The sequence below is a fragment of the Furipterus horrens genome, unplaced genomic scaffold, assembly GCF_987537825.1.
Source record: "Furipterus horrens unplaced genomic scaffold, mFurHor1.1.pri manual_scaffold_1, whole genome shotgun sequence".
Lineage (NCBI taxonomy): Eukaryota > Metazoa > Chordata > Mammalia > Chiroptera > Furipteridae > Furipterus > Furipterus horrens.
Window position 1 is genome coordinate 62,758,621 of NW_028327171.1, and position 15,732 is coordinate 62,774,352.

At 40.8% G+C, this 15,732-nt stretch overlaps 1 protein-coding gene across 1 annotated transcript in view; it reads left to right on the forward strand.

Annotated features, from left to right (window-relative positions):
- MED12L (mediator complex subunit 12L) overlaps positions 1-15,732 on the forward strand; it is a 310,414-nt gene that overhangs the window by 47,176 nt on the left and 247,506 nt on the right. The gene's annotated exons all lie outside the window — the stretch shown is intronic.

A 15,732-nucleotide genomic window follows, 5' to 3' on the forward strand; every position in this document is an offset into this window, starting at 1 on the left:
CTTTATGAAATGAAAACGTGCTTATGATTTTGTCAGGGAGGGCCGACTATGAAGCTCTGAGGAGCAGGGACAGAAATAGCAAATATCCTCAGATGTCAGGCAGAGTCCCAGATAAGTGGCACTAAAAGCATGAAAAAATAAATTCCAAACAAAATAAGTGAAAAGAAGAATTTTATGGCTGTCTCTTTTGAATTCAGCGTATCTCATGTGTGTTAAAACAAGCAAAAAATGAACTATACTTCAAAAAACTGTGCTGTGTATATGTGTGAGTGTCTAGGGAAAAAAGGTTGGGAGGAAATAATTCACAGTTAATAGGGTTGTCTTTGATGGTGTTTTCACAGTCTTTAGTTAACTCTGTATTTCTGACTTTTAATTTTTTTCATCAGCTTATTATTTTATTGGGGGGAAACAAGAAATGTCCCTTTTTATTACTAAAGCAATACATTTTCATTACCATGTTTTCAAATGAAGTAGATAAGAGTGTTCAAGCTTCTCCTTTCCCGTCTGTTTTCCTTCTTGAACTTTCCTTCATTCATTGTGTGTATGTATACACATATGTGCAATTCTTGTTTATATATCTGCATCTCTGTATAACTGTTGCATTTATTAATACTTCTCTCCAGAACCTGCACACATCTTGTCACTTACTAGCCATCTCTACTTTGATGACTAATAGGCACCTTCAGCCTAATGTATATTAAATGAGAGTCTTGTCTTCTCACCATCCTTACACTTGGTCCTTTCTCAGGCTTCTCTTTATTAGAGCATGTGTTTTTAGTCACCAGGTGGATAAAGGTGAAAGCCATATTGTCATTCTGGGCTTCTATTTTTCTCTCAAAACACTATATTCAGTTCCTCAGCAATCCTGTCAGCTTTACTTTCAAAGTATAATCAGAACCTTCCCTGGCTGGTGTAGCTCAGTGGATTGAGTGCTGGGCGGCAAACCAAAGGGTCACTGGTTCAATTCCCAGTCAGGGCACATGCCTAGGTTGTGGGCCGGGTCCCCAGTTGGGAGTGCACAAGAGGTGAACATACATTGATGCTTCTCTCCCTCTTTTCTCCCCCCCCTTCTCTGCTTTCTAAAAATAAATAAAATCTTAAACCAAAAAAAAATATATATATAAAATCAGAATCTGACAGCATATTACCCGTTCCACAGCTGCCATTCTGGCACCAACCCTGCTCCCTCCCCTCACCTTTGCCTGTGCTATTGTGGGGCCTCCAGCTGATCTTGTTTTTGTTCTTGCTTCTTTAATGACAACTTTCTACTTTGTAGCCAAAACATAAATGATGCCACACGCCTGTGCTGGCAATCCTCTCATGGCTCCCTTTCTCATTCAAATGTCTACGTCAGCCCGACACCTGTGGCCTGCACACACATTGGGACCGCAGGGCCTTGACCTGTGGACACCTCTCTCTCCCCCACCCACAGATGTCCTGGCTGCTCCTTCTGCCCACTCCTGTCAGCTCAGGCAGTGCTCCCTGAGAGAAGCCCTCTCAGACCCTGCTTATCTCCCTGTCACTTCATCTTCTTGTCCTGCTTTATTTTTGGTCATAGCTCTTAATATCTCATATTATATTTAAAATTAAGTTATGATCAGTTATCTCTCCCCTCTCCCTGTTATAACATTTCTCCATGAGAAACACCAGACTTTGAGTGCTGGATCTCCCAGGACAGTATCTGGCATACAGAAGGTGCTCAGTAATTTTTAAGCTAAATAATGGGTCCTTAGGCCTGGAGTGTGTGTGTGTGTGTATGTGTGTGTGTGTGTGTGTGTGAGTGTGTGTATTTTTTCCTTTTGTCCCAATTCATAATTGTGAAAACTTCCAGCATCACTAGCTATAATGGAGAATCTACTCCTCTATCCCTTAGATTCTGGTCTTTTTTTTTTTTTTTGTAACTTGTTCTGGTCAGTGTTTTCCTTGATGCTTAATCTGATTTTAACTGTCACAGAAAGGCAAAAAAATGTGATCATTCAGGTATGATTCTGCCAAATGAAACGTAAAACAATTTTAGGACAAATAAAAGTTTAATAGACCCTCATCTTTTGCAAAGAATGTGTGGAGTTTTTAGGAACCACAGATAAGAGTGTATCACCAGGACCATATGATTTCCTCTGCCAAATAAATGGAGGGAAGTCCAGCTCCAACTGTTTGTTAAGAACGTCATGCACTTTGTGTTTACCCTTCATTTTCATACCAGTGTAACCAGTTCGTTTTTTGGTGGGATTATTTTTTACCCCTACAAAGCTAAAATTTCTATTATTTGTACCCCCACAATGAATGGTTGATTAGGTTCACCCACTAGTTGTCTTTTTTTTCCATAGGCCATGTAACATGATGTTGTTGTTTTTTCCTTTTTTTGACTCAGCTTATTTATAATGTGCTACAGTTCATGGGTCTTTATGATTATTCATGTGTATTAAAAAGTGTGAATTTTTATCTATGAAGGTCAAGTGCTTACTATCAATTTTCTCATGGTAGAGTATAAAAGCTTTGACCTAAAAAATGTTTAAGGCTAAAACTAAAAATATTTTAAAAATGCATGAGATTTAGAAGTTCGACCCTGGCCTCTCAGGTCTAACATCTCAGAAAGAGCTTTGGGTTTTACCTGTCCCAGGTCTGCCACTAAGTGTCTGGGGGATTTTAAGCAGAGTCCTTAGTCCCTCTGGACATCAGTCTTCTCAACCTTGACCCATAATCTGTGTTGCCTTTAATTGTCATGTCTTTCAGTCTTTTAAAATCTGGAACAGTTCTTGAGCCTTTCTTTGTCTTGACCTTGATATTTTTGAAGGGGACGGACCAGTTATTTTGTAGAATGTCTCTTGATTGCATTTGTTTCGTGCCTCATGATTAGATTCAGTTGATGCCCTTTTGTTAGGAAGACCAGGAGGCGATGCTATGGGTGTCTCAGTACATCGTGTCATATTGTCTCAGAGCTGGTTGGTAGTCCTACGTGGATCGTTTGGGTAAGATGGTGCCTACTGGATTTCTCCATTGCAAAGTTACTGTTTTATGCTTTGTAATTAATAAATAATTAACTATGTAAATATCTAGTTTATCTCTATTCTGACGTGTGTTTTTAAAATGCAAATGAGCATCCTATCTGTACTCTATGGAAAGAGTATGTGTTTTCAAATGTTTGATCTTGGTTTACTGTTACCTTGCTACACCTCATAACCTTGTACTTTCTGCCTTGTCTTCTGCACCTTCCTCAGCCTTTTTAAGCAGATTGTACAGTACATTTGGAAGCATTTGGCTGTGCAGACACAGCCATAATGTAGCTAGTTTCCTACTCCAAGCAAGCAATACAGCCAAGCAAGTATACACATATATATGTGCTGAATTGGATTAAATTGCATACATTTCAGAAGATTAACTTGGAGTAATAGGTTCTGTGTTCTGGCTTTGATAGTGAACAGATTCATTCAGCACATTTAGGGCAAGGTTGACAATCAGGTGTCACCCTTTTCTGGTGTTGGTTTTATGTCTAGGTTGTCCTGATGTTTTTTTCTTATAATTTGTACAGGTTTTTTGTTCTTTCTTTAGTAGATATGGCCTTTATTCCTTTGTAATACAAACATATGTTTTATTTTCAGTTCCCACATTCAAGAGTTAGAACAGTGTTATAAAATAGCACTGCTGTTTGATTTTATTGAAGAGTTTTTCCTAAAGTTAAATGGGCCAACAGCAACAAGGCAGCAGGCCCTGGTGTGTAAATTCTTTAAACATAGCAGCACAGAGATCCTCACTCTGATTTTGTGGAGAGTTACAGATGTAAAATGTAGATTAAATGGGCTGCTGCCCTGGGGAGCATGCAGCCAGCAAAGGCATGCCCAGTAGTGTGTTCCTAGAAGTGAGAGGAGAGAGGGGCCCTGGGCATCTCAGTGAGGTTTTATGTGTAATTTCAAGGATAGTAAAGAAATATTTGACTTGAATAAATTCTAACATCTGGGCAGAGATTTTAATCGAGGTGAATTAGGGAAGCTTGGAGGAAGAGGTTATAATTTTTAGTCCTTAGGAGACCTAAAAAATAAAATTTAGAAGAGGTGCTAGGTAGACCTGATGTTTAGAAAATGCTATCACATAGGCGAGTATTACAGACTTGAGGGAAAGCACACCAGGCAAAATATAGAGTTAGTTTCTCTTATTTTTAGAGTTGAGTGATGTTCAGTTTTTAATTGAACATTGCTTAGCTGTCTTAAATGTTTTGAGCTTACCAGAGAAAGGCATTTAAAATGGTCTAGCTAATAGTTAAAAATAAAAAAGTAAAACTGACACAGAGTTACATAATTAAGGAGAGTTTTTGAGCAGATTAGGAAATATGTCTTTATGGTAAATAATACCGAACTCCATGCATTTATTTGTAGGAATTTCCCCTGTGAGGGGTCTTATTGTTGCTGAGCCAGCTAATAATAACTACAGTATTTGCTACCATTATTGCTCTCACTGTAACAGCATTCAGTGACGGATTACAGAATTCCCCTCACTGAGGTAAGCAGGTTGCTCCTGCAAGCCTATAATGAATCAGTTCCTGATCACACTGTGGAAATGATCTTGGTCACTTGAGAGCTTTTCAGCCTTGCTGATCCTTCATCCCCTTGCTCTTGGAGCCCAAGGCTGGGTTTCCTGTCAGCGTGTGTGAGAGTCATCAATCCCTCACCTGCTGTCCCAGGATCACTGTTGTGCCGCCCATGGTCCCCATTTCTTTTTTTTCTTTTTTTTTTTTAAATAAATTTTCTATTGTTAGCTTTTATTATTATTTTTTAGATTTTGTTTATTTACTTTTAGAGGGAGGGGGAGGGAGGGAGAAAGAGAGGGAAACATCAATGTGTGGTTGTCTCTCACGCGCCCCCAACTGGGGACCTGACGTGCAACCTAGTAATGTGCCCTGACTGGGAATCGAACCAGCAACACTTGGCTCGCAGGCCGATGCTCAATCCACTGAGCCACAGCAGCCAGGGCCCACAGTCCCCATTTCATTAGTGAACGTCTGCGAGGTTCTGCATCTGTTCTGTTCGTTTCATGATTTATTATTCAGGAACTCTGTGAGAGAGATGCTTGGTTCCTGTGTTGCAGGTGAGGGTACTGATGTGTGCGTGGTGCATGGAACCCTCAATATACCAGTGCACCTGGGCTCTGCAGTCTGTTCAGACACGGCTGGTTCATGGGGACAGAGAGGGAGGATGTGTGTTAACTCTTCCTTCCTTCTCTAATATTTGGATTGCTTGGGTATAGGCCCCAGGGCTAACAGTGAAATGAATAAAACGCAGAGGGCATCCCAAGGAACTTGGAAAGCCCAGGGAGACCCACAGAGGCAGTGACAGTTGTGTACAGTTTAAAGGAGGAGGCATTTTCCAGGAGGACAGAGTCGGGGGTGTTGTGCTAGGGAGAGTGTTTCTGGCAGAAGAGAAACAGGGACATTAGATAGTTTGGTTAGGACTGGAACTGCCAGGGTTTTATTTTTTCAGCTCAGTCATCAGTTACCAGTGGGCAGTGATGACAGGCTGTTCGCTCGAGGGAGTAATGTGAGTTCTGTCTACTGGGTGATGGGAGCCATGCAGGGACCTCATACTACAGTTGTTGTTACAGTGTCCTTCAGTTTCTTGCCTGTAAAATGGGGGTGATTGTCAGTATCTTTTAAGGATAAAATGAGCCACTACTTCTAGAGTGTTTAGAACTGTGCCTGGAACACTGAATGATCAGGAAATGTAGACTATTGGTGGTGTGCGTGAGCTGCCACTGGGACTACTGTCATCACTAGGCAGTATTTATTAATTAATGTGTGCATGGTGCTGGGAACTTTGTAGACATTAACTTTAATCATTATTATAAGAACCTTGCAGTGTCGGTTTTATTATTCCATTTTGACTATGAGAGACTTGAGCCTCAGAGTGAAGTAATTTTCTGGCACAGGTGCAAGTAGGCTCAGGAGAGGGTGTTTGCTCTTTCCTCCTTGCTGTGATGTGCCAGCAGAGAACAGGATGCAGGACTGGGGGCTGTGGCCACACTGGAGAGTCTGGACTCTTGTTCTCATGGGTGCATGGCAGCAGGCAGAGCATAGCATAGTCCAGGGTGCATAGACATGAAAGAGGAAGATGGCATTGTTTGCAAGATGAGCGGCTCAAATTCTGGCTAGGAATTGTGGGGTGTTCAGTATGGTGGAAGGCCACAAGATGTATCATGGGCATGAGGTCTCTTTTCAGGGAACAGATAGATTAGAAGAAACTTAAAATGTTTTGTGGTTAAACTGCCCAGGGAACTGGTCTATTTACCCTTAGTATCCCTGAGGTTTTGTTGGGGGTTGCAGTTGGATGAGAGACTTTTGTTGGCTGACTGTGCTCTCGGAGCCATAGTTTTATCACTACTCCCCCTCCAATACAAAGAGGAAATGGCTACCTTTTTTTCTATTTTGCACAGTGGGTAATTAATTTTTGACATATTCACTGAACCATTTGGACTGCAAAAATAAAGCCTTCTAAACACATAATTGACAGTCTGGTTTCTTATCTAAGCCAACCAGCTACTTTTAGTTTGGGTCCTTGAAGACACTGCATACTAACTTTTTTGATTCCAGGCACAAGCTTTTAGTTTCAAGTCAAGATTGCCTCCATATTTTCAGAGTGTTCCTTGTATCTCATTTGTCATAAGAGTGATAACTTCGAAGATTAGAGTGCTTGTATAAATGTAATTTAAATTTATGCTTTACTTAGGCATGAAAGTAGATTGTAATTGATGAGGTAACTGGCTCTCTGGTGAAAATTGTTCTCCAATAAGAGGCAAGGGGATGTGGGGTAAGAGTTTGGCACCCGAAGCTATCCTGTTCCTCTACCATCTTTCACCTAAAAGTTTTAGCATCCACTGAACCGTGCCCCGAATTGTTATTTCTTGGGGAATGGCTAGATATTGGCATTCTTCTGTAAAAACAGGCTTTCTCTTATCAACTGTGACAAATCATAATTCTTTCTAAAAAAGACAGTAAATATTAAATTCTTCTCCTTTATTGATTTTCAGAGTTAAGAATTGCTATAATTGTACCTTTATTGCTGAAAATTGAGTTTCTCTATTTTAAAAAATATTTCTCTTGATCATTGTTATGGACTAGTGGATTTTTATTGATTCAGTATTTTACATCCAGTTAACATTCATTTTTCTTTTTGGTGTTTACATTGTCCCAAAGTTGGCCAATAGGAGGTGCTTCAAGCTCTTTTATATCCTTTTGATATGACACCATTTGCTTAGAGCACCTTCTTGCTTTTTGGCACAGAAAGATGGCCCAGGCTCACCTTGTCCTTTTTCTGCCTCAGGTGCTCAATCACCCATTTCTCCGAGGAGCCCTGCTTCTTTCCAGGGTCTGAATGCCAGAAGTGCCCATTGTTATTAGGATGTGGTGGCTTTGAGGCCCTATCAGTGGGCGGAGACACATGAAACTGCACTTGTGTGTGTGCACAGGGGTCGGGGGTGCTGGTTATATTTCTATTTTTATTAATTTCATTAATTTTATGTTTATCTCATTTCTATTGTATGAACAATCAAATGATTTCTAATAATGAGATGTGGTTACTTATTTGTTTTACCCTGCTACAAACACATACTAGCTTCAGAGTTAGAATCTGCTATAATCCTCTGTTGGGAAGACAAGACAGGAAGGTAGGCATCTGTAAGTAACGCCTGGTGGGTGGAGAAAGAGCTGAAATGTTCCATCATCTTCCACACAGGAAGCCAGTAGATGATGCTTAAAACCAAGAAGTAAGACTGTAAACATGGTATTTACACATGAAGAGGTAAACAAAGACACAAGGAAGGAGAGTTAGAAAGAATTGTGTTTGGAGAGTGGGAAGGAAGGGGTTTCTGACAGGGGGCTGCTTGTTTTCAGTTAGTCATGTAGAACCACAGACTCCAAGACTGTGCAAGTCTAACTGATATAAACAAAAGTTAACTAAAACCTGATCTTCATCCCTAATTATTAGTATTATTGATACCTTTTCTGGAAGATACCTTGCTGTAAAAATGTGTGTTGTGAAAAAGATTTGAGGGAAGTTCAGGGAATGCGTTATGATTTTAGTTATTCTTGGATAATACTGCCAGAGCTTGCTTGTCACTAAGCTGAGTACTTGTTTCCTAGGACCTTAACAATAATGAAGGAGGTATTCTTTGTAAAATAGGAAGACATAATATTTTTGCATGTGTATAGCTGTTCAGTAATTGAATATATAAAATTTTCTGACTTAAAGAGACTTAAAAATTGGGGTAAAAAAACAAAATTTATCACGTTAACCATTTTAATTGTATAGTGAGAGAGACTCTGGGTCCCTCAGAGTGGATGAAGAAACTACTCAGACACTCACCATCTGAGGAAGGACGGGAGAGGGTTTTCTCTGAGGAAAATTGCCCCCGTTTCTTTATTAGCCAGGGTTTTTATCTACTTATTTACATGGGAGATGCATACGGAAAACATGCAGCCCCTCACCAAATGGTTGGGAGTTATAACAAAGGGAAATGCAGATCAGTACAGGGTTGAGGCGTCCAGGTATTTTACACAAGTTCAAAACATTTACTCTTGCTCAGTCGTTCTGTTTTTTCACATCCTACTGACAAGAATTTGAGGCTTTACAGAGAAAAACAGAGCAGGTTCCTTTTTCCTTAAAAGCCACTTTGTATTTCTATTCTATCTTTAAAATCCCCCGGAGGGTGGGATTCAGAGCAGGCCTGGGAGACAACCTTCTGGCTAAGGGCCCAGTGGGGGTGGGGGGTGGGGGGTGGGGGGCAGCTCTCCACAGGGATCAGAGTCTTTTAAACCAAGCCTCTGTGCTTCCCGCATCTCCCCACGCCTGTCTGTCCCCCACAGTATAGTACAGTAGTATCACCTACTTTATGCACACTGTTGTGCAACAGACCTCTAGGACTTTTCCATCTTCAAAAATGAAAAGTATACCCATTGAATTAACTCCCCGTTCCCTGCTCCCCCGAGCCCCTGGCAACCGCCACTGGATTTTACTTATTTACAGAAACTACCTTCCATGGCAGGGTGAGAGCAGATGAGTTAGATTTATGGTACTCTATGTACCATGTTTGCTTTGTCCACTATCATTTCTTCTGGTCTTGTAGCTTTGGGTGAATCATTTAGTCTTGTATTTTCTGTTAAGAACCTATTGCTACTCATCATTTCTCTGTTTTCTACTCAGTTTAATGTTAACTCCTCCTTGGATTAATTAATCATCTTCTATGATAAAAATGATAAAATGGTAATCAGAATCTAAATTTAATTGCCAGTGTTGTAATTTTTTACTCTGCACGACGGTTAGTACATGTGTGTATGTCTACACTGGAAACATATTATTGCTACAGAAATATCTGTGGTTTTTGTAGTTTATAGACTGGTTATAGCCATTTGGGGCAGTCCTCGCAAAATCCCTCTGAGGCAGCTGATTACCTTCAGTTCACAAATTGGGGTGAAAAAAATCCATGGAAAGTAGAACTGGGAATTCTGTCCTTGATTTGTTGCTGGGTCCTATTTGCTTTATAGAATTTCCAACCTGCTGAAATGAAACAAGGGGTAGTGGTATTGGGTGAAGTACGAAAAATGCTTCAAACAGCTCAGTGCTTAATGAGTTTTTATTTGTTGTTTATCTTGCAAGTCTGTTGCTTAAAGCTTCAACATGACACTTTTTTTTAAAAAGAGTTTCTTGTGGGACTTAATTTTTTTAATAGGTACTACATCTCCATGATACAAAACACAAAATGTTGCCCTGACTGGTGTGGCTCAGTGAACTGAATGCCGGCCTGTGAACCAAAAAGTTGCTGGTTCAAATCCCAGTCAGGGCACTTGCCTGGATTGCGAGCCATGTCCCCATTTGGGGGCACGCAAGAGGCAACCACACATTGACATTTCTCTCCCTCTCTTTCACCTTCCCTTGCCCTCTCTCTAAAAATAAATAAATAAAATCTTAAAAAAAAAAATAAAACCCCCCAAAACACAAAATGTTCAAATGTTTGGAGTGAATTCTCCTGTCACAGTGTTTCCTCCAGCTGTCTCCCAAACCCCTCCTCACACTCCTCAGAAGCAACTGTTACTGGGTTCTTGTGTATCTTCCGAGCTGTTTTTTGTGTGTATATATTCGTTTATATTTTTGCGTTTAAGAAAACTGGTACTTATTCCCTACTGTGGATTAGTGGCTTTGTTCTTTTAAAGGGCCGAAAGCTACTAACTTTTAATGACTTATAAAAGTTGAATATTTGCACTGGAATGTTAATTCCATGATGACTAGAAAGCTTTTTTTTTTAAATTACAAAAGATGTACTTTAAGTTTCAGAGGCCTTTTCAGACAAAGTTTGTATAGTACTCCAAGCGAAATCCCTAACTGAAGTGGCTCTCAAACCCATTTCCACTCACTGTTATTTTGGAGCTGAGGAATTCATAGAATATACTGACAGGATAGAAAACGTGTTAGTGGAGGGTCAGTACATTACCATTGGAATGTCTGTGTGAGAGTAACACAGCTAAAGTGAATCATTTTAATTAAAAGAATATATCGTGCATCAGACTTTTGTCTCCAGAAAAACGAAACTCATGAGTTCCCGAGGAGGGGCAATGCAATGCGTCTGCTGGGTCTGCTTGGTCTTTGTGAGTGTGTAAGCATTTTTATGTGTGAGAGCTTTTTGGCCTAGAGTTACTTTCCGTGGTTATCTGGCAATATAATGTCTGTAGAAGTATTTGTATTTGTGTCCTAATGAAAGACTTACCAACTGAAAACTTGTCCCGAAGTACAGACTTCACAGTACCTGCATTTAGGACGATGTAGTAACCACAGTGCTGGTTGAGCTGTAGAAATTCAGACCACATCATTTATGGGATGAAAGTTCAATGTAAACTGTAAAAAGAAAGTGTAATTTATATTTGCTTCACAAATGGCCGGGACTTTGTACCACGTCCTCCGAGGCAGGAGCTGGAAGAGGATTGAAGATTATGAAGTATCTGATGGAATAATTCAAAAAGCTTTGATGCATTCGGTGGGGTTGGCAGCCAGTGTTTTTCCTCAGCTGCCCTGCCACTTTCCCTCCCACCTACATCCTCAGGAGGCGCCTGGCCTTGGCATCCGAGGCTTCGGGAGTGCGCAGAGGTGTGCTCTCTGCACAGGGAAGCAAAGCTGTGGTCTCATCAAGTCTGCTCTCTTGCTGAAGACAAGTCTGTTGTGTTGTTGTAGCTTCCCTCTCCTGAGGCAATAAAACCCATGGCCTGGTCTCAGATGTGGAAGGCTGTGGGGACTTCTCTCAGGGGGTTAATTAAATGTACCAGTTTAATATTTGTAGAAATAATGTTCTGTCATTCATGCTGGGAATACCTTACCATGGCTAAGGCTCACTCAGGTTTCTGCAGAAGCTGCAAAGATTTGCGGAACTCCCCATTAATTGCAAACAGCATGTCGCGCCCCTGAAAAGGAGTGGAGTTGCTCTGGCCCATTTCAGTATGGGCCCCTCCCTCCCTTAGGAAGAAACCCCTGAAGTTGTCTGTGTGCCAAGAAGCTGGTCATGTGATTTATATGTTGAGTAAGAAATTCTTGTTCGAGGGGCTAAAATTGGATTCTGTGGTTGCCAAGAGCCCTCGCTTCAGATGCATGTATGGGGTTGATAGGGAAAAAGAACAACTAGAAAAAAAAATCCCTAAATGCAACGGTTAGCATTGTCTACATTAGAATGGAAACAAGAATTGGAGACCAGACAGCAAGAGGGGAAAACCAAGAAAAGAGTCATTGCTGTTCTCATCAGCTATCAGATACAGTACTGACTGGCACCTGCAAGCAGGAAGGTGCAGTTGGGAGTTTCCTCACTGCCCAGGACACAAGTCTCTTGTTCCTACCCGTCCTCCCTGTCAGCCCTTCTTTTCTATTCTCTGCCTGAGACCTTGCCACCTGTTTCTTTAGTTGGCCACTTTGGTCTCTTTTCACCTTGAAGTCCTTAAGCATGAATTTTCTGTCACAGAGTTGTACAGTTATCTATATATTGCCTAATAATGGCCCTTATCTTTTGGGGAGTATATTTTTTGTCGCTCTTTCCTCAACTATATTATTTACTCCTGGCTGCCGTTAGGTTAGCTCTTCACCTGTCTCTCCAGGCTTCCTTTCCTGCCTTTTACCCTCTCCTTGAACTTTAAAGAGAGATAGACTATCCGTAGTCTCCCTTAGCTGTCTGCTCACTTCCACCTGTACAGTCTTACCTGCATTTCTCACCTGTCTTCCTCCGCCTGGCTGGTGAGATCCCACTCTCATCTGCATCCCACTTGTGGGCTGCAGTCTGCCCAGGCCTGTAAGTCACATAAGTTTACTTTCTTCTGGGCACGTATTACAGTTTTGATCATGTTATATATATCACTTAGTTCTCAAAATAACCTTGAAGGCTAAGGAAGTATACTTATCAGTCCTGTTTTATATATATCTATCTATATATATATATATATAATTTTGTTTGTTTTTAGAGAAAGAGGAAGGGAGGGAGAAGGAGAGAGACATTGATGTAAAAGAGAAACATCAAGCGGTTCCCTCTCGCACGCCCCTAACCAGGGACCTGGCCTGCAACCCAGGCACATGCCCTGACCTGGAATGAACTGGTAACCTTTTGGTTTGTGGGGTGATGCCCATCCCACTGAGCCACACCAGTCAGGGTAGTCCTGTTTTATAGATAAGTAACTGAGCCACCCAGAGGCAGAACGAGTTGCCCAAGACCCCAAAGCTGGCAGGTGATTGGAGGGGGCCAGGAACCAGCCTTTCTGACTGTACAACCTTTGGTTTTCATCACCACTGAGCCAGCAACATCCACCGAGGGCGTAGAAGAGATCTGGGTGCCCTGCAGCAGAAATCTACCTACCCCTGGGACAGGGTCTGCTGGACACTACTGTCCTACTCTTTGAGGCATTGAGCCCATATAGGAAATGGTCCCCGTATCTGTGTCTTCATCTTGACCCTTCTGAGTATCAGACCTGTATACTCACCTGCCCCTGGACATATTTTCCCACAAATATCTCTGATGCCTCCAATTCAAGTGTTCAAAACTGACCTCAAAACTAGGAAACCTGTGTAAGCTTGGTGGGTTGTATCGATGTCTGTCCTGGTTGCGATATTGTACTACAATTTTACAAGATGTTAACCTTTGGGAAAAGTAGGTAAAAGGTATGTGGGATCTTTCTGTTATTTCTTAAAATTGCATGTAAATCTGTAACTATCTCAAAATAAAAAGTTTAATTAAAATGAAAAGTTAACGAAAACAAACGGTTCTCAGTCCCTTCCCCATCCTCCCTTGCTTGCTGTCTATTCCACCCCTCAGCCCACGGCACCAAGAGACCCGAGCCACCCTCGCCCTCTCTCTTTCCTTCTCCCCAATATCAGGTTGGTTACTGTTCTACCTGCTGCTTCCCTTTTGTTTCCTCTTCCATCACTTCCCACTAGACTTGGCAGCCTCCTTTTAATTTGTCTTCCTGACGGCTTCCTGAGTCTTTAATTTACATATCTGATTTCTTTGCCTAAAATCCTCCTGTGGTTTTTAATAATTTGTGATAAAAGACTAAACTCTAGCTTGTTACTGCCTGGGTGAGAGAGTCATTGGGCTGCTGGTTATACTTAAAGGCAGGCTTTTAGACCCCCCCCCACTCCACATTTACGGGGTTGAAATCGCTGAGTTGGAGCGCCCTCTGGTGACCATTTTGTGCACGAGCGTTTGAGGCCCTCTGGCCCCCGCCATCTTCCTAGCCTTCCCCGTGACCGTTTCTCCCTTGACTTTCTGGTCTCTGCATAGTATGGAATGTTACAGGCTGCTGTTTTTGTCTGTGGAACTCCTTGGTTCCTGTTCCCTCAAGACTTGGCTAAAATGGCCCCCTGCTTCCTTTCCTGTGTTAAAGCACTTAACACATTGCCGTCAATATCCATGTCTTCCTACTGCAGGTAGGGACTGCTTTCTCCTAAAAGATCCCAGTAGACATTTATCACTTGCTGCTAAATACCCATGGTTATCTTGAGTTGTCACCGTGATCTCCAAGTGGCAGTACCTAGTATCATTGCTCAGTGAATAAAACCAGAGAGAAATGACCAGTTCAAAATAGCATAGTTACTCATTCACACAAAAACATGCTCAATATTGTCCAGTAAACACCAGTGTTATCCAGGTAATTATGTGTTAGAGAAAAACTTTTAAGCATAAAAAGGTTTTAAAAATTGATTACACCATAGCATTTCCACTGAGTACCAGCAGCCACCTTCCCTGTAGGGACCTGATTTTACTAACCGACCATTAGTGAAACGGTGTTCCAGCCAGTGGCTGACTCCATGGGTCTCATTGCGCCCAGGCAGCAGTTTTCATTTGGGCTGTTCTTTTAATTTTTTAAGTATATTTTATTGATTATGCTATTGATCCAAACTGCCAATCAACACACCAATTTCCCCTTTCAATCCCTGCATGAACAGCGGCTGAAGAGGGGATTTCAGGTTTTCTGGGAATCATTTGATAGTATACAACGGATTAACTTTTGGAAGCCTTTTACTAAGGAAATTTCAAACATAGGCACATATAGAAGACTGTAACAAAGTCCTTTTACCCTTCACCCAAGTTTAACCATTAACTGCTAGCCACTCTTGTTTCTAACCCTTACCCTCCTCCCTGCCCCCTACTCTCTTACAGTCATATCATTTTATTGTGGATTATTGTTTATCAATGTGAAAGTGTTCTACTTCATAAAATGCAGATGGTTTCTTACTAATAGTAAAGTATTTTAAGTAAACATTTTTAAGTGATAGAACAGCTTTAGTGAGATATAATTCACCTGCTTTGTGATTCATTTAAAATGTAAAATTTAGTGGTTTTTAGTATGTTCATAGAGTTGTGAAACCATTACATTTTAGAACATTTTTTATCACCCTTAAAAGAAATCTTGTAGCCATTAGCAGTCATTCCCCATTTCCCTTCAGCTCCCCTTAGCTCTAGGCAATCACCTTATAGATTTGCCTTATTTAGACATTTCGTATAAACGGAGTCATAAAGTATTTGGTCCTTTGAAACTGGCTTCTTTTAGTTAGCATAATGTTTTCAAAGTTCATCATGTTGTAGTGTGTCACTAGTTTGTTCCTTCTCATGACTGAATGCTATTCTATTATATGCATTTAACACATTTTGTTTAGTCATCAATTGATGGGCATTGTGTTGCTTTCACTTGTTAGCTATTAAGGATTATGCTGCTACAAATATTTGTTTATAAATTTTTGTGTGGACATGTATTTTTGTTTATACTGGGTATATAACTAGTTGTGGATTTGATGGATTATATGTTAACTCTGTTTCATCTTTTGAGGAACTGCCAGAATTTTCCACAGGGCTACATAGTTTATATTTCTCCCAGCAATGCATGAGAAATTCTATTGGATTGGCCAAAAAGTTCGTTTTTGTCTTTCCTTTTCTGTAAGGTGGCTCTAGTAGCCCTTAATTATCTTTAACTTCATTTGAAGCAATTTTATTAGATTGTATTGTGACAACTGTTATATCAGCATGCATACAAAACTGGTGAATTTCTGTATAGCTATTTTAATATTGAAGATGGAAGATAATACACAACATTTTCAGCATATTATGCTTTATTATTTCAAGAAAGGTAAAAACACAACTGAAACACAAAAAAAGATTTGTGCAGTGTATGGAGGAGGTGCTGTGACTGAACAGGTCAAAAGTGGTTTGCGAAGTTTCATGCTGGAGATT